Below are 18417 nucleotides of genomic sequence, written 5' to 3'. Positions count from 1 at the left end.
ACTGCATAGTGAGACCCTGTCTCAAAAAGACAAAAAAAAGAAAAGAAAAGAAAAGAAAAGAAAAGAAAAGAAAGAATTAAGATATATTATAGAGCCAGGTGTGGTAGTGCACACCTGTAATCCCAGCCCTCGTGAGGCTGAGGCAGGAGGATCAAGACCAGCCTGGGCTACAAAGTGAGCTCAAGGCCAGCCTGAGCTGCATAACGAAACCCTGTCTCAAAAAGACAAAGAAAAAAAAAAAAGATATATTATATACAGGTACACATTTCCTATGATGGATGTGAACATTCTGTATGTCAAAAGTATATCAATAAAATTAAACCCCAAAAAAGAAATTCCTCCTTTGTTTCTCAGCCAAACAGTTCCCTTCTCTTTCTCCTAGAACCCCAGCCACCCTGTCACCTTAAGCAAACCTTTCTATTCTTGATATCCAGGGTCTTGAAAATAAGTTAAAATGCCTTCATTATGACAATAATCTGCTTGTTGCATTGTCTAAATGACTTTCATATCCAATACTCAAGGTATACAGAAAAGAAATAAGGTATTTGTATTTCTTTTATTTTTATTTTTATTTATTTATTTATTTATTTTTTTAGGGTCTTTTTGAGACAGGGTCTCACTATGCAGCTCGGGCTGGTCTTGGGCTCACTTTGTAGCCCAGGCTGGCCTCAAACTCGCAACGATCCTCCTGCCTCAGCCTCTCGAGTGCTAGGATTACAGGTGTGCGCAGTATTTGTATCCTGGGGGGTTACGATGACAACCAAAGCCTACGCTATCCTGACACCGTGCACCCATCCCCTCTCCTCCCCGGCAGAGGAGCCTCTATCCCAAATTTCGTGATGATCCTCATTTCTTCAGTTGATCTAGATGAGTTCGCGTCAGTCTGCCCCGCGAGCTGGGGTCAGACCCGTGTTCTCTGCCTCGGCTCCACCCACGCACCACACCTGCTCTGCGCCCCAGTTTTTCCATTCATCAAATGGCGATAATAACACCCGTCTCTTTCCCACTTCTCAGCGTTTACAGATGAGCAAGATAAGTGGGAAGAAAGCCCTACAGAACCCCAAGGACACAGGCAGTGCGTGGGGTGGCAGGGGGCACCCACGCGGGGCTCTCACAGCTGCGCAGGGTGCGCTGGCTCACTCTCCCTCCGTGCCCGGCCCCCACGCCGGCACGTGCACGCCACTGCCCGCCCGCGCCCACGGGGAGCCCCCCGCAGAGCTCGCAGGGCTCTGGAGACGTGGCAGGAGGCAGCTGGCGTCACTCTGTGGCCGGGGGAACTCGGTTCATCCACAGAATCAGCAGTTTCTCACCAGGCCCTTCCTGTTTCCCTTCCTGCCCGCCTGTGGGCCAGAGCGAGGCTGCCACACAGCCAGCTCCTAAGCTGTCCTGGGGAGAGATCAGGCCCGCTGAACGCAGGAAGAGGGGAGAACCGGGATGTGTCTGCTGACGCCCTTTGCAGGAGGCCGCACCGGGCTGCAGCGGTGGGTAAGGTTGATCTAGGCCCCAGAGCTCTACAAAGTTTAAGACTCCCTGCTCCCAGGACCCAAACTGAGAAACAAGGTTTAAAAATGCAAACTCATTTTAAAAAGAAATAAAAAATAAACTAGATAATTCCCACCTAAGGCCATCGATATCCACACTCGCACCAGAGGGTTTCAGGTGTGGGGATCACAGAGGGAGACTCAGGCAAGATCCCCCGCCTGGCCCTGGAGGCTCCAGAAGAGGGGTGAAGGAGATGGGAGAGCAGTGGGCAGGGGCTGAGCGCTGGGGTTTGCCTACGACGCCATCCATGACCCAGCACAGGCCTCCGAAGCAATGCGACAGAGTGACAGAAAAAAGTTATGAGCTTAGTATGTTAAAAAAAAAAAAAAAAAAAAGTTTGCTAACGCAGATGTTATCTGTGGCGGAGAAGTCACGGTCATCAAAAACTAACCCTCATGTGCTGAGTGCCAGAGAGGCAATTTAGAACGCTGAGGTAGCAGACAAGTGGGCCAGGAGCAGCTGGTGGCCCTGTCTGTCTGTCTATCTCAAGGATTCACTGCTGATTCAGGCGCCCGTCCTGTAGCTAGCTTTCAAGAGCCCTGGAGGTCGACGGTGCTCCAAGCAGCAACCCCAAGAGATGGTCTAGAAAACCAGCCACTTTGGGGAACGCTGAATTGCGGGCTTGGCTCCTGTCCTCCGCCATCAGGAGCTGCTGCAGATGAAAACAGAGCAGGCCAGGACTGGAAACCGGGGCCATCACCAGGAACCTTCCTGGTGGAGAAATCAGCGTGAGCTAGAGGCTGGGGGGGCTGAGAAATAGACCAAGCTCTATGACCAGGGTGGGGTCATTCCATCTCTCTGGGCCGTGGCATTCTCATTTGTAACATGAAGGGGTTGGGTCAAACTATAAAAGTTCTCCTTATCTATGGGGGGAATCTATTCCAAGACCCACACCGGGTTCTTAAAACTGCAAGTAACAGCAAACCCTGTATATACGCTATTCTTTCCCGTACATGCATGCCTGTGATAAACTTAACCTACAAGTTAAGCACAGTAAAAGATTGACAATGATAACTAGTAACCTAGTAATAGAACAATGGTAATCATGTACTATAGGGGCTGGGGATTTAGCTCAGCGGCACAGCGCCTGCCTGGCAAGCGCAAGGTCGTGAGTCCGATTCCCGGTACTGGAAGAAAAACAAACAACAACAACAAAAATGTACTATAATAAAAACTATGTGATTGTGCCCCCCTTAACCTCTCTCTCTCTGTCTCTGTCTCTCAAAATCTCCTTGTCCTACAGTTCTCATCCTTGCATTGACATAAGGTAATACAGTGCCCGTGTGACAAGGTGAAGTGAGTGGAGTGACATGACCTGACGTTGGCCTTATGATATAGTATTAAGCTATGACCAAGCTTCCTGCAGTACATCATGAGGACCATCTGCTCCATTTAGGAGCTGGACAGTGAACAATTTCATCACCCACTCATTGCAGTTTTAAAGTTACGAACTCTTTCTGGACATTTCCATTTCATTTTTTGGACCACGATCGGCCACAGGTAACTCAAACCACAGAAAGCAAAACTGCAGTTGAAGAGGAATTGCTATACCTCTAAGGTCCTATCACATTAACATCCCCAGGACAGGGAAGGGATCAGCACTGGGATATCCCTAAATGTAATGCTTAGGGACACCCAGGCAAAATACAGTGCAAAATTAGAACTTGTACTGTCTTTGAGAAGCATCAGAACAAGTCGTGAAGCTCTCCTACCACCAGTCATCCTGCTTCCCACAATCACACACACCCTGAACTCGTCACCCTGTGGACACGGTGGGACCAACGGGCGCCATGTTGGGTAGCCCAATCCTGGGCCCAGTGCTTCTGCTCGCCATGGGACTCCAAGGCAGTTATCTTCCTGCCAAGCCTGTTTCCTCATTCTAATAATATTTGCTTCCTCCCTGCCCCAAGAGGAAGCTGTGAGAATTCACTGAGTAACGTCCACAAAGCACTTAGCTTGCAAGAGAAGAATACCACATAAATAGAAGATGACGGTGATTGTTGTGACAGCTGCCTGATTCCCTCAACTCTTCCTCAGCCCTTCATTTGCTGTTGATGGAAATTAACCTGTTGTGAGTCACTGTTGTCTTGTTCTGAAGGTTCAGTTAAGAGAATTCCCCGGGAGCATTGTGTCCACATCTAGCTGGGTGCCTAACTTAGGAGACGTCAGAGAACAAGATTAAGAAAATATGATGTCACAACCCCCAACACCTGATTCCGCGTTGCTCTTTTCTACTAGTTTGTAGTTCTGTAAGGGCAGTGACGTCTGTGCCGCCGAGTTGAACAACTATAGGGGGCACCATTCACCAGCATTTAGTTAACATTCAATAGACTTTTGTTTTTGGGGTTTTTTTGGTGGTGCCAGGAGTAGAACTCAGGACCTTGTGCTTGCTAAGCAAGGCGCTGTGCCACTGAGCTATATCCCCAGCCCTCAATAAACATTTGCTAAATAAATTGGTTATGCTGAGGAATAAACACAAGGCCTTCACACAGAGCTACGTCCCCAACCCATTTTTTTTAATCTTTTATTTTGAGATAGGATCGCACTAAGTTACCCAGGTTGGGCTCAATCTTGCAATCCTCCTCCCTCAGCCTCCCAAAGTGCTAGGATTACAAGTGTGCTCCATTGCACCCTGCTATTTTAGATTCTTTATTTCATTACTCTCCTCGGCACACCCGTGGAACCAAAATTATCTTTCCATTTTATGGTCAGGAAAACTGAGGCTCTGTGCTGTAAGAATTTGAACTCAGGTGTGTTTGACTGGGCTCCAGCCACAGTGCCTTGAATGTAGGAAGTAGGCTTCTCCTTGAAGCCAGATAAGCTAAGACATCATCTTTTACAGGTGCTTTAGCTGGGCCAATAGGGGATTCGAATGGGAAAGATATTGCTTAAAAGCAAAAGAGACCTCATGCAACCACGGCTCTAAGGTGCACCTATTGGCTGAGAAAGAGCCCGTATTTCAGTAGGTTCTCAGAGCTTTTGAGAAAGCCCGCAGAGCTGGGGCTGCCTGTTTTCCTTCCTTTCTGCCTATTTTGCCACCACCAGCCAGGCCGCATCACATACACACAAAATCCCCACCACGAGGCATCCCTGCAAATACAGATGTGTAGATACACGACGTGCATTCTCCTTTACCAGTAAAACTCAGTTTGGAGAAGGCCGGTGAGAACTGACAGAGAAGATCAAGGGTAACGTGGACTACACAAAGAACACCAAATGGTTTTTTCCCTTAACAGTTCTTAAACTGAAGCGTACAGGAAATTGCTTTCTTCTGCAACCCGTGGGGGACATTTTCCTCGTGCAAACAGTATTGGCGTGGCTCCCCCGGGCAAGGGTTGACCCAGGTTCAACCCTTGCAGTACTTGAGCTTGGTTGACCTTCATGAGTCTTTGAAACAGGAACAATAATCTCGGGTCTGCTATCAGAAGGAGGTAGTGCTTTTAAACCCCTACAATAGCTTTGTTTGAGTAGCAATCTTTAGGAAAGCCCATGGGGAGAAGTACATATTTACTTAGGCCTTTGGCACTGGCAAAGGAATTTCTGACAGTTGCAAGGCACTTCCAGCTGAATGTAAAGCCGCAGTGTGTGACTCCCCTCACCAGGGTGTCCTGTCAAGGCAGCGAGCTGCTCACAGCTGCCCCAACTGCTGCCTGGAGTTCCGTGATGGGACGGTTGGGCCCATAGACTTCCTCTTGTTCTTTCCACAGATCTGCCTTCCCCAGTTACCCCAGCCCCGAGAGGTAGGGGTGTCTAATTTCACCAGGAAAATTTCACCTACGGGAGAACATCATTGATCAGGGAACTCAGGACAAAGACTTGTTTTTCCACTTGCGAGCCTAAGTCCCAGCTCTGACAAAGCCTGATATAGTCATTTGGTAGGGCTGCCGTAACTACATCCCGTAGATTGGGGAACTTAAACAGTAGAACCTTCTAGTTTCACTGTTCTGAAGGGATGGGTGTTGGGTCAAGGCGTCAGCAGGTGTGTCATGAGAGGCCTCCTTTGGTAGCGTTGAGGACTCCCTCCATGGCTTGCAGACGGCGGCCTTCATGTAGCGCGCACACCCTCAATGTCTTTTTTATGCATCCAAATTTCCGCCTACACCAGTCCTATCGATCATAACCTACCTAATGGCCCCCTTTTAACTTAACCAGCTCTTTAAAAGGCCTGTCCCCAAATACAGTCACATTCAGAGGCACAAGCAGTTGGGATTCAACATATGACCTTTGACAGGACACAACACAGCCACTAGCACCTGCCTTGGCCAAGTCATTTTGCTATGCCCCGCCTTTATTTCCCTCGCTTGGGACCATTTTCCAAGGAAGACAGTATGGCGTGTGCCTTAAGGAAGGCCTGTGTGTAATGCATGGAAGGACCAAGTAGCAGGCAGTGAAGAGCCCCCCATGAGCCATCCTTTCAGAGCAGCTGGTGGCAGGGGACCCTCGGGTACTGCCCAGCCTTCTGCACTGCCTCTTTGGAGTCTTTAGTCCTCACAAGACTTTGTGAGCATTTGTTTTTGTTGTTGTTGTTGTTTTGTTTGTTTGTTTGTTTGTTTTTTGGTTTTTCTCCAGTACCGGGAACCGAACTCATGACCTTGCGCTTACCAGGCAGGCACTTTTGCCGCTGAGCTAAATCCCCAGCCCCTTTGTGAGCAATTTGGATTGAGACACTTTCAAGTGAGCCCTGGCCTCTTTCGGTTAAAGGAGGCAAATCCCTGTCTCCACAAAATGTCTGAGGCTGCTATTTTTCATTCATTTATTTCTAGGTCTAGGAGGTAAAGAATTGAGGTAATAATAATATTATTTGATGTGTGGCATTGGGACTGGGAGAACTCTGGATTGCTGATGCTATGTCCACTACTTAGGACTGGGGTAAATTCAAATGCCCAGTCCTTCAGTGGAGGAACTTGAGACGCTGGATATGGAGCTTTCAGAGGAGCAGGACCTTCTCACCTAGCAATGAGCTCTTGTTACCTCTCCTCAGTAAATATCTCAGATGTGTTTATGTCGTGCTAAGTCACTGGGACAGAACAGTAAGCCCTGTGTTAAAGCAAACAGAGGCAAAACCATCCCACAAATTTAATCCAATACAAAAACCATTTTTGATGTGGAAAATTTCTCCTTAATAGAGAAATGGAAAATTACCAATATAGAATCATATAATCTCAGAGCTGGAAGGAAGCTTGGAGGTCATCAGTTGAACCTGTGCCTGCTTCTGGAACGCATGATACAAAGTCCCTGCTGCTCTCCCTGTGGACAGCCCTCTCTCAGCAGCTCCAAGGAAGTTTTCCATTCATTGCTTGACGATTGTTAGTTCTTATGTTCAACCAAATACTCCTTCCAGAAACTCCCACCCTTCAGTACTCGTTTGACTAAATCTTTCCTCTCCTCCCTGACCAGGGCTTTGGGTAGTTTAAATCTGTAAGCTTAGTCCCTCTGGATCTTTCTCCTCAGGCTAGTTTCTCCCAGTATACAATACCCCGGCGTAAAACTGGGTCACAGACGGCATCAATCATGGATGTGTAGTCTTCCCAAGGTTCTTTCTCTGGTCTTGAAAACTAGATCTATGTCAGGGATAGGAGCAGAACATTCATGTCAGAGATGACCCAAAGGCACAGACAGAGCTTCAGTGACACCTCTGCAGGTTCTCTCATTGGAGGAGGGATATAAGTCATGCACTATCAAACAAGAGGATTTTTTGAAAAGGTTTTTATCAAGGTTCAGTTTTTTTAGAGAATGGAAATAACACGATTGACTCAAATCCAGAATGAGCCCAAGACATTTTCCTAGGACAGGGATGGGCTCTTGCTAATTCAGTGACATATTTGAACATAAAGTATTTTTCAATCACCCATGAGGATATCAGAGTAGTTCCTTTAGCCAACTCCTGGAGCCTCATTAGCCCTGGTTCTCTCCAGCTAGGCAAAGTGGCCCAGGCCAGCACAGAAGAGGACATGGGTACTCAAGGCAAAAGTCAGCACAAACCATCCATGTTCAAGCCTTACCTACCAGTACGCTGGGAAACTAGCTGCTCCACCACCCCATCCCCTACAGCTCAGTGCCCGCGCGAAGGAGTACCCTTGTGAGCATGCGCACAAATATATATGGACACCGAGGCCTGCGCACCCACGCTCAAGGCCTTGCCTACCAGCTCCCCCACTTGTATCAGCAGTCCCTCTGGAGCAAAAACATAAAATTCAGGGCTTTATAAAAAGAATCCTGAATTCTCTTTGGAGGCCGAATGGTTTTATGGTAGAGGCAGTTTTGAACACCTAGCAAAACAAGGCAAAGGTCTTATTTGGTTTATTAAGCCCAGGTTATGCCCATTGTCAGTCAGCCAAGCTGTGTTAATCAGTACCCAGAAATTTGAACAGAATCTTTACTAAATAAATCTGTGAAGATGTTCCTGCTGCATTACTATGGAAGCTTGGTTTTTGGTGCAGAGGCAAAGATTACCAAGATGTTAGGGAATAATCTTGCCCATAAAACAGAGAGTAATGCCTGCCCCAGAGATAAGAGCAGTTTTGAATTCCTTTTCTTCTTTCTTATGTTTTTTTTATTTTAAAAAATTTTTTAAAAAATTTAAAAAGTACTAAGGGGCTGGGGATTTAGCTCAGCGGCACAGCACCTGCCTGGCAAGCACAAGGTCATGAGTTCGATTCCTAGTACCATAAGAAAAACAAAAACAAAAACAAAATTTAAAAAACTAACGAAACAACAGTGAAGACAAAATCAAAACAACACACACACACAAAAAATGATACATGACCTCAAAACAAAATGATAGGTATTAACGGTGGTTGCTACATAATCTACTGCTATCTTCAACAAAGTTGCTAAGTCCACCAGACATAAGAATGTAAGATTGATCAAACAATCAAAGACAGTAACATGTAATAAAAAAAATTGGAAATGATGCAGAGCTTCACCATACAAGATGGTAGGAGTTCAACAATGGTTCTTATACTGCATATTGTTGTTTTCAGATCAGTCATTCTGATTACCAGATTCAGGTGTGCAGAATTGGTCAAGGTGTTGAATTCTTTAAAGGGAAATTTATATCATGCCAACACTGATTGCCAAAGTAATGTTAAGTGGGTCTTTCTGGGGGGAAAAGACATTATGAATAAAAGTACCGGTAGAAAGCCCTCTCCCCACCTCCTTTTTATATTCCACTGCAAATACAAAAAAGGAAAAATTGTATGACTTTAAAACCAGAGTATCGTATTTTCTAAACACCATATATCAAAATCTGAGAATGCAAAAGAGTTCTAATTACAACAGCCAGGGAAATGGTTATGAAATACTGTACCAATAATGGTTGATACGTACACAACCTATTTAATGAAGCAGCACACAAACCTTTGATCGGTAGCCTGGAACTGATGTTAGAAGATCACTGTCAGTGTGATAAAAACCTGGGGACACACCTCTAAAACGGAGGAAGGCCGTTAGAGAGCCAGGTGTCTCCTTTAATGCTTGCACCCTCTGAGAAGCCCAGCCCAAGTGAGACTAGAAATGATCGAGCATTGTTTCAAGAAGGGCTTTCCTTGATCTTCCTGGTTTCTCATGCAGCCCATTATACGGGGCCTCTCATCCTCCCCCTGGTCGTCGAAACTGTGGGAGAGACATTCTCTGGAATTACAGTGCTGAGTTTCAAGTGGAAAATGATCCGCCCAAGGCCTTGGAAGAAGTGAAGAAGCATGTTTCCTCTGCAGCATTCACAGTACCAAGTCTCGCCAGGACCCCAAGAGAAGGGGGCTTAACCGGGTGTGCAGGAAAGATTAGGAATTTGTGGCTCATTCGGAAAGGTGCCCGCTGTTTAACTGTGGGCGTCTAAAGGGTTAAGTCCACTCCAAGGATCCCCTCACATTCTCTTCTTTTGAGGGTCTGATAAAGATAGGTGGGACCTGTTTTCTTCCTGCTTGGAAAAGGAAGAGAGGGCCAGGCAAGCCTGCCTGGCAAGCACAAGGTCCTGAGTTTGATTCCTGGTACCAAAAAAAAAAGAAAAGGAAGAGAGAGGAAAGCACTTGCCTTCCTCTGATGCCTAGCTACTACCTTCAACAGGGGAATCAACTTTTTAGAAGCTTAGTGGACAATGAGACCTGTTGCATTAACTAGGCTTTCCCACACCTCAGCCTCTACCCTTAGGAGCTGTGTGATCGTAATATCTCTGAATCTCCGTTTCCTTCTCTATAAAGTGAAGCTTAGAATCCATCTCAGAACTGTTGGCAAGGATTAGTTAAATGAAGTTTAAATTTTATTCCAGTAACTGGCACAAGGCATCCAGGAAACAGCAAGCTATTATTATGTAACTGACTTTGCTGATTCATTCATAAGCTCCTGGGATTTTGTGCAGAAGAATCGATATGATGAACATTGTTGTATAGGTAGGCAATGGTAGAGTCAAAGCATAAAGACGCAATTTAGTAATCAAGTGCTGAAATCCCTGTGACTCTGACTTCTGCAATTCTGGACAGTTTAAATTCCCAAAAGGTCCAGCTGGTAAATGTCTGTTGTGGTATAATGGCAAGGGCTGGGGTGTTAAGTCAGATCCACCTGAGTTCCAGATCCATCTAGCCATGTAACCATGGAAACAGTACTTAAAACAGCATAGGAAATTTGTAAGGCATTTACATGTTTCAAGAATTTTACAGTTCCATATTTTCTTTCCATAGTCAATTGTGGGCATGAAGAACCACAGAGACAAGAGCAGAATGGGGCCATGGGGAGAGCTCTCACTCAGCACTGGCCTTGTTGAACCAACACCTGAATCCACCCATTCTCTTCAATACCCTGTCCCTAGGATTCCTTTATCAGCTCTGGTTTCCTTATAGAAACTCCTTAGCCCCCACCACCCTGCACGGGGACCCAGGATGTCACTGGGTCATGTGGACAGGGATGGAAACTTCATCAGCAAATGACCATGTCCCCTTGACTTCAAGTGTGTATTACCTCCCTGTACATATTCTGGTGACTTCTTTCACCAGTACCCTTGGGAGCCATCTTTTCCCCAAAGTAGTTCTGTATGAGAAATCATGTGTTTTTAGTGCATGATCCCACACAAATGGGTGAGCAGGGAACATGACCAGCACACACCCACACTGACTTTGGCCCCTATGAGCTTAGGCATCAGATGACTGTTTGGTCCTGTCCAAGAAGTAGCTGGGCTGTGAAATCAGATATGGAGAGGAAGTCTGTCCACAGGAGGGCCCCTCATGATATAGTACCAGGAGTAGGGTGACAGGAACACCAGCCCAGCTGTTTGAAGTGGGCAGCCAGAGATAGCCCCAGCCTACACTTTTCCCTCTGCCCCCAGGAACTACAAGGTCTCATACGGGTGTCACCATGAGTCCAGCCAGACCTTACTGAATCACTCTGTCCATTTTAAAGAGCAAGGGATCTGGGAAATGTTTGTGACTCACTAGTTCTTCATATTTTAGTTTCCTTGTTGTAAATGTATCTGTTTATGGAATAAAAACACCAATTAGCACATTGATTGAAAAAAGTTTCCACTCACATTGGTGACATTGGACATAAAACAGTGAAATTATAAAACTTCTTTCCTCACAAGGACTTCTCAAAAGTCTAATTTGTTTTCCATTCTCTTTGACCTGTCGTTCATGGTGGGTGCTTTGCAAATGAATTGGACGTCAGAATTAGTGAATGAGGGAGTGTGGAACATGAAGATTGTCTTGGATCTAGGAGAATGGAGCCTGAAATCAGCAATAGGCTACTGTGGGAAAAGCCCCAGGACAGACAGAGCTTTACCACACACTAGTCTTGAGATTGGAGGAAGTCATTTGAATGCCACGGCCTTAAGTTCTGTGGCTGGAAATGGGAATAATCTCCTGCCTTAATGAGTGGCTTGGAGAAACTAGAGAGGTTTTATATTTGAAAGTGCTTCTGTGACAGACAGCAGGCTATTCTACAGATCTAGGATAATCGGAAAGGATTCCAACCCCATTCTTTCCACCTCCAGCTATGTGATCTTGCTCAAGTCAGTTAAGCTAGCCAGGCCTCAATTTTCTTATCTACGACAGGGAAATAATCATCATACCAACTTCACTGCCTGGTCATAAAACTTACAAGGGGCCACGAACATGTGAAAGAGCAAAAGTGAGTTTGTAGTTTGTTATTCTGTATTGCCTGGACTGGTTCCTCCGCCAACCCACCAGTGGGCAAGTAAATTAATGAGGCGATGAGCGATTCCTCGACCTTCTTATTGCTGCTGTCTGTGATTATTAAAGCAGGTACCCATCTGGTTGGCTCCAGGTTGTGTCTTTGTCAGGGCCCTGCCACCCAGCTCTTTCCTCACCCAGGATCCAGCTCCTAGGTTTCATCAAATTGTGTCCTTCAGAGGCACCCAGCCTTCAGAGCCAGGCTTGGAGGGAACTGACCCAGGAATGCGTGAGGAAGGACTTGGCAGTGACAGCCCCAGCCACGTTCTTGGGGAAAACACGGTGAGCTCCCCTACTACCCCCACTGCCCCCACTGCAAGGTCCTCAGATAGAAACAGAAGAACCCAGCCAACCTGTTCACCAGAAGCAGCCGGAAACCTGCTTCTCATCTGCTACTCCGTGAAGTTTGGGGTTTTTTTGGTTTGGTTTTCAATTTTTTGTTGTTGTTGTTTTTGTTTTTTTGTTTTACTTCCGGTACCAGGAATCGAACTCACGACCTCGCACTTGCCAGGCAGGCACTTTGCCGCTGAGCTAAATCCCCAGCCCCTTGGTTTTCAGTTTTTAAAAGGTCACTTTCAGACTCTTGAATACTATCTCTCGGTCTCTCTGTGTCTCTGTCCTGCCTCTCTCTCCCTTTCTCTCCTGAGGATTGAAGCCAGGGTACCTTGACACTGAGCTACATCCCCAGGCCTTTTTTAAATATTTAATTTTTTATGGTGATAGTGTCTTAAATCACTAAGTTGCTCAGTCTGGGCTCAAACTTGCAATCCTTCTGCCTCAGCCGCCCAGAGCACGGGGATTACAGAGGTACACCACCACACCCGCTTTTTTCATCTCTCTTCTTAAACTGGCGTATCGATTTCTCGGCCCTGCTGCTTTTATCCATTTGGTAGATGTCACACTTCCACAGGCACCACACAAGGCACCTTTGTCAGTGCCCGGGTAGCGGCCCTCACAAGATAAAGCCTCCCGCGCACCCTCCACCTCTGTGTTCCTGACCACGTGCTAGGACCTCTCATCTCAGAGCCCAGGGGCAAAGTCTCCTGTCTTTATCACTTGTTTTCACTGAGGCCAGCCGCATCTGTTCACTATGTGGACAGACTGTAAACTCCTCACAAAGCCTAGTGCTTGAGACAAAATCAGCCCAGGTTCTGCATTTTGTCTGTGTTTCAGCAGCTCTCCCGCTCAATATTAAAAATAGCTTTGTCTAGTCCAGCAAGATCAGACCCGGGAGACAGGCGCCTGCTATTCTAATCTCCGCTTCACAAATAGCTCTCGATGGGCTCGAGCCTTGATCAACACCTCCAGAGGCTCCAGTTATAAAACAGGGCCCTGCCTAGTTACTCCTGAAGGTGGGCTCGGTGTCACTGTCCCAGGCTGTCCCTGAGGTCAAGGTGAGGCCTACACATGCCCGTTCCCACCATGGACTGCTGACTGTGCCCCAGAACTGAGAAGCCATCAAGAGCACCCCGATACTGAGGGTCTCCTATGCTTCCCAGGCCAGAACTTACAAAAGCTCCCCTTGAGACTCAACTCAACAGCCAGGGGAAGCAGGCTGCCTCTTCCACCCCTCCCCCTCCTCAGCCTCTGTCCCCATTTCCACCTCCCTTCCCTTCCCTTCCTCCCACATACCCATCTTGCTTTGGTGAAAAACCATAGCCCCTTCGGTTGCCAAGGAAACCAAGCCCTTTATTCCATCCCAGTGACTGGGTTGGTTGGGGCTGAGGAGTGGGGCAACAACTGGTGCCCAGGCCTTCGGAACACCCCCCACACACACACACACACACAAACACACCCCACACCCCTGGGCAAGCCTCCCCTGCTTTTTCTCTGTGGGGGAGGAGGCTGTCCACCCCCACACTCTGCCTTTTCACCCAAGCCCAGCTGGGTGGGACAGAGCCCTTGGGCTCTCAGGAGCCTCCTGACTGAGACCCAGCGAGATCAAGCTCCCGGGCCCTCCTCTGGCCCTGGCCCTTTCCAGAGGACAATAGCCTCCCTGCAAGGGAAAATTCCATCGCCCAGGGTTCAAGTCTCCAAGGAGTTGCTGAGACCTCTGTTTAGCCTGGAGTGGGCTCTGAGGAGCCCCTGCAGCTGCCTGGCTTGTTTCCCCCCTCACTGTGCGTTATGTTTAACCCCTGAGCTGCCAATGACTGTTATTCCCCAGCCAGCGCCTGGGAACGAAGAAAGGAAAGAAGTGAGGCTTTGTTCCCTTGGGGGAACTAATTGGAAGAGACAGGCGGTGTGGCCCGCGCGGCTCCACCAGGGAGTGAGGCTCCCACCTCCTCTCCCTGCGTACACATCTTCCCCCAGCCCACACCCAGGAGGCGAGGAGCGCCGTGGGTATTCTGAGCTGCGACTGAGCCCCGAGCTGGAGGAAAAGTGAAGCAGCGGCTTCAAGACAGTCAGGAGACCACTGGAGACATTTTCTAAGGCTTAGAAAACATTCAGGGAATAGGACGTTGAGAGCTGGAAACGCTTATTTTCTTTCTCCCCATTTCAAACCCCCAAACAAATGCTTGCTTTTCTCCCCCTACTGTTTCTTCCCAGATCTGCATAAAGAACTTTGGAACAAAAGTAAGAAACAGGAAAATCAAGGCATTATGTTTCTAAATTCTAGGTTGATGAATGGGAGCTGTCTAACAGCCCCATGTATAAGTTCTCACAATTTTTTTTCACTTAGGAATTTCACTTTGCTGCAAATCAGCTAGAAATCAATGAAAAGTTTGGTGCATTGCCCTTTGTTTTATTTTTTATTTATTTATTTTTTTGTACCGGGAATCGAACTCACGGCCTTGCAATTGCCAGGCGGGCACTGTGCCGCTGAGCTATATCCCTGGCTGCCCTTTGTTTTAAAATGGAGTGGATTCCAGGTAGATATCCATATCAAACCTAAGGATTATTCTGATCTCATTTAGGAACTGAACACATTTCTAAGAAATCAGCAACCCCCTCCACTTGCAGCAAAGCAGCCGGCTGTGACCGGTGTCCACCTCGGGCACCAGTAGAGGCTGCTGGCCTATTCACCAAGAATATCTGAGGAAAGACAGTGCCCGTGCAGAGCACACAGGCGTGCAAGGGCTGTCGCTATACCCGGGCACACCTGCTCCACTCTCTGAAAGAGAGTCCTAGGCCCAGGTGTGTGGACAGGGACGAGGACAGCGATGGACTGGCACCGAGCCCAAAAGTTCGCGTTGGCCCTAGAAGAATGCAGACTGGTACATAATTCAAGAACTTTTCAGAGCGCAGTGCAATGAGTTGCATTAAAACTCGAGCCTTGCTAAGTTCCTCACACACACAGCTGTAGCTCTGGTTCAGCCCCTAGTAAATCCTGCTGACACAGAGCTCCACACTGCGACTATCTGTCCTTCCTCTGCTGTGGCAAGTCTACATTTTTGGGAAGCTGTTGGGCAGAATGAAGCAACTGGAAGCTCGGAAGTGTCTACGTGACTTTTAGGGTTGGAGTAGGGTTCCCCCACTCCAGCAATTTCCCAGCAAAGACATTGGGAGTTTGCAGATGGAGCGGGTCAAGTTAGGCCTCAGGACGCTTGATCCCTACGATGGCTTCCCCTCCCAGCACCCCCGCCCGCTCTGTAAGCACGCGACGCCCTCAACTCCTGTTCCTCAGTCCAGTCTCTGAGTAACAGTACCAGCGGCCAAGCCAGAATGGACGCTGGAGAAGTCTTTGCAAAGTGGGCACTGCACAGGGTTCCTGGAACAGACCATCTCAGGGTGGGCCCCTGCCACACGTCCTATCCGCAAAGGCACCCCTGCCCCCGTCACTGCTGACTCTGCATGGGACCATCTGGATTATTTCTTTCAGCTCTGAAACTGCTGACTGTTGGGAGAGTGGCCAAGGTTAAGATGGAGACTCAATGTGTCCATTTTCACAGCCCCAGAGATGAGTGCCAGGTTCTCATCAAGTTGAATAGAAGGGAGGAAAGCTCACCAACCCACCAGAATAATAATAGCTAACACAGACAGGGCACTCACACACCGAGGCTGTTCTAAATGCTTCATGTGTATCTCTTCATTTGCATTGCATGATAATTCCATAAGGTAAGGACTAATAGTTCTCTGCTTTATAGATGAGGAAATAGAAACAAGGTCACGAGCCAAATGGCTCAAAAGACAGCAACTGCCGCCTCCCAGCGAGACCCCGGTCAGGAATCCTAGGTTAACTCACGCAGAGTCCTGTCCTGACAACCGTGCATCCACACTGCAACGTTGCCTGGTGAGTCTGGTGTGAAGGAAACATGCTTAGCGAGGTGGGCATGTGGTTTGATTGGGCTGATGCAGCTCTGCCCTAGTGGGTATGAGCACCACTAACTGTTCCAGCTCCTGAGCTCCCGTCTTAACTGGTCGGTCACAAGTTTTCTCGAACCTCTCAGGTCCTGCCCATCTTCTGATTCTAGGAAGAATGTGACAGACGGCACACACGGGGTGAGGACAGACCTCAGACGGAGCAGAGCTGACAAATCACTACTCACTGCGCACGTGAGTCTTAGCGGGCACGTTCCAGTGCTTGGGGAAAATGTACTGTTATGAAACACATCTGGGCCACGGTGAAGTCTGGGGGAGCAGATAGGCACCTTTTTCCAGCTGGTGAAGTGAGGTTTCTTGGAGGAAGTAGACTTTCTTAGTCACACTTCCTGTTTCATACTGACCTTTGTAAAGGAAACCCACAAATCAACCTGTGCTGAGGCCTGGTTACAAAATCTGCCCACAGGTATAATAAAGGCGATCTAAATAAAGACTGCAGTGGGCCCAGAGTGGCCTGAATCAGTGGAAATAATAAGATGACTGAGAAGGGCTGATGGTCAGAGATAAGGGGCATGGTGGTGTTCCATAAACGGCAAATAACAGTGACACGTGAGAGATTTCAACGATTATTAAACAGGAATCCGAGCAGCGAAGCAGAGAGAAACCATGCAGCAATCTCTTTGCCTATCTCTACATACTCAGGGCTTATCCTCTAGCTGTAAAAAAAAGAAGCCCTAAAAATTAAGAGAGATGTTTGGAGCGTTTTCAAAAGGAGTCATGATGACTGGGTTGTATAATTAATTATGGGAATTAGCATCATTTAACCTGCAGAGGAGAAGACCAAGAGATAACTGCAGAATCTTGAAGTCGGTAGGAAATCTGTTTTGATGGAGGATAGCAGAGGTGCATTTCCACATCAACTGACCACAGTGATAGCCCCAGGACGGCAGGTATGAGATGCTCAGGATGTCCTGGAGATGAGAGAAGAATGATGCAATGAATACTGCTGAAGAATGGAACAGGGGCCAAGGCCAAAGGCAGCTCTTCTTCGCCAAGACAGCTAGACGACCAGGTGGGAGAGCTTAGGCCAAATGGACCGATTGCATCCCTGTCCCCTGCATATCCACATTTCCCAAAAATCTTGTTATCTTTCTTGTTGCTACAGCTGTTGCTCCCTACAAGCCAGGGGCCTCTCTCCCTGGTTTGACATTGATCCATCCATCTTTACATTAAAGGCAGCTGGATGGATGAGGAGGTTCTCCAGTTATCAGTGGCTATTTAATAAACTACAGTGGTACCTCAGTTCAAGAACTTCATTCTTTCCACGATTCTGGTCACAAACCGAGTTGAACAAGAACCAAATCAAATTCAATGTTTATGGTCAGTGTTGACCTTACGTGAACATTTGTTTCGGTTCTCATCCTGTCCAGTTTGTGACCAGAATCATGGACAGAACTGAGCTCATGAACCAAGGTTCCACTGTATTGGTGCTATTAAACACCAACCATTTTCTTCTGCTCACAGATTTCTGAATCAGGAATTTGGACAGAGCACAGGAGGGACGGCTTCTCTAGCCATCCCAGTTCTGGGGTACAGAGTCACTTAGCGTTGGGAGCCCCTCACCCTGGCAGGGGAGATGCTCTGGCTGGCAACGTGCTCGGTGGTGATAAGGAATTGAGGAGAAGCCATATTCAGAGGTCTCTGAGATTCCTGCTGAGAGCCAGAGTACAGGCCAGGTGAGTGCAGTGAGGATCCCCTAGCAAAAAGGACATTGAAGGTGGATACTGAGCCTGCTGAAGTAGGCAGAAGCCAGTTATCACTGCAGGCTGTACATGAGGTCCAACCCACACATGTGATCTGACGCCATGGTCCAGGCTTGGCTTGAGCACCTCAGCCCCTCCTTCTGAGGGCTTTCTCACATGCCCCTGCTGAAGCTGAGGAGCACTACACCCAAGGCAATTCCGGTGGGCCAGTTCAGACTCCGCCATTCCAATGCGCATCTTTAACCATTCAGCTATTTTTCTACTGATCAATGTGGATCTCACCAGATTGGGAAAAGGGTGGGGTACCCAAATGGAGAAGGAGAGAAGAGAGAGCAAATGAGGCACATTTAGAGTTATTCTTGAGTTCCTCCAAGAGGGAAAGTGGGACCCCAGGACCAGGTAGTTCCAGGCGGCCCCAGCCCACAGCAGCCTGGTTGTCAGCTCCTCATCACTGACCTACTCCAAGCCAAGCCTCGTATCTTCCAGAAGGGAAAGCATTTGCACTGATCTGGGGTTATTTAACCTCCCAGGCTGGACATATCTGGGCCTTGCGAGTTCATGAAGGGACAGCAGAGAGGAAAGAGCTCAGAGATGGGCTGGGATACAGTGGGGAAATAAAACTGATACTTGAGAAGAGGTGCAGTGTCTCCCAGGGAAGCTGCGCGGTAATCCAG

At 47.7% G+C, this 18417-nt stretch overlaps 2 long non-coding RNA genes across 2 annotated transcripts in view; one reads left to right on the top strand and one right to left on the bottom strand.

Moving 5' to 3' along the window:
- The window catches only part of LOC106150169, a 23701-nt gene extending 7587 nt beyond the window's left edge, over window positions 1–16114 (bottom strand). The window contains exon 1 of the long non-coding RNA XR_001236821.1: window positions 15904–16114. This is a non-coding gene — a long non-coding RNA (uncharacterized LOC106150169). The remainder of the gene's footprint in view (window positions 1–15903) is intronic.
- On the top strand, window positions 15833–17710 carry LOC106150170. Its single transcript, XR_001236822.1, has 4 exons — window positions 15833–15951; window positions 16109–16214; window positions 16812–17052; window positions 17505–17710. It is a non-coding gene; the product is annotated as an uncharacterized LOC106150170 (long non-coding RNA).
- The last annotated feature ends 707 nt before the right edge of the window (window positions 17711–18417 follow it).

Source organism: Chinchilla lanigera, unplaced genomic scaffold (assembly GCF_000276665.1).
Source record: "Chinchilla lanigera isolate Chin_1 unplaced genomic scaffold, ChiLan1.0 scaffold00065, whole genome shotgun sequence".
Lineage (NCBI taxonomy): Eukaryota > Metazoa > Chordata > Mammalia > Rodentia > Chinchillidae > Chinchilla > Chinchilla lanigera.
This window is presented reverse-complemented; position numbering and strand designations above follow the sequence as displayed.